The following is a 663-nucleotide window of genomic DNA, read 5'->3' on the forward strand; positions in this document are numbered from 1 at the left end:
TGCTGAACATCTGACAAAAATCAAAAATTGTTTTTGGATGCAGGCACTTGTAACTGCATTAAATCACTGCACTTACACTCTCGTTCCCTATTAAAAACAACACTTTTCTTTCAGTGAGGTCTATTTATTAAAAGTATTCCCCTGTGCCAAAGGAACTAGTAAAAAACTCTGCTTTACTAACCCCATTTTCTGAGTAAAGCACATTTTATAGGTGCACACCAACATGACAGTTTTCATGAGGAGTCCAAAGAGACCCGCGTGCTTTAAAGCACCTGAAGTGTGGGTGTTAAAAAGGAACCAATCCACCACTGAATTCACTTTAAGATTAGCTCATCTGCCCCTGAAAACAGTAGTGGCATTTACAATTCTAATTCCTTTCTCCTACTTAGCATGATTAGCAAATCTTAATTTAGCATAGTATTGGAATTGAAACTACTGTACTTTATGCTCTTGGACTATTGATTAAATTAGCAAAAAAAACCCTCATGATTATCAATCACTTTCTTAAGAACTTCAAAGTTCTTTACAAAAAAAATCTCAACAGCCAATGAGCTTTACTGAGTGGTTTCTGTATTATAAAATAGTAGGAGCTTTGCCTTCAAGAAGTGTGCTGTCTAGAGGTTGTAAGGCATTAAACAAATAATCTAGTGAAAGTTATACTGT

Source organism: Lipotes vexillifer, unplaced genomic scaffold (genome assembly GCF_000442215.2).
Source record: "Lipotes vexillifer unplaced genomic scaffold, Lipotes_vexillifer_v1.1 scaffold137, whole genome shotgun sequence".
NCBI classification, from domain to species: domain Eukaryota; kingdom Metazoa; phylum Chordata; class Mammalia; order Artiodactyla; family Lipotidae; genus Lipotes; species Lipotes vexillifer.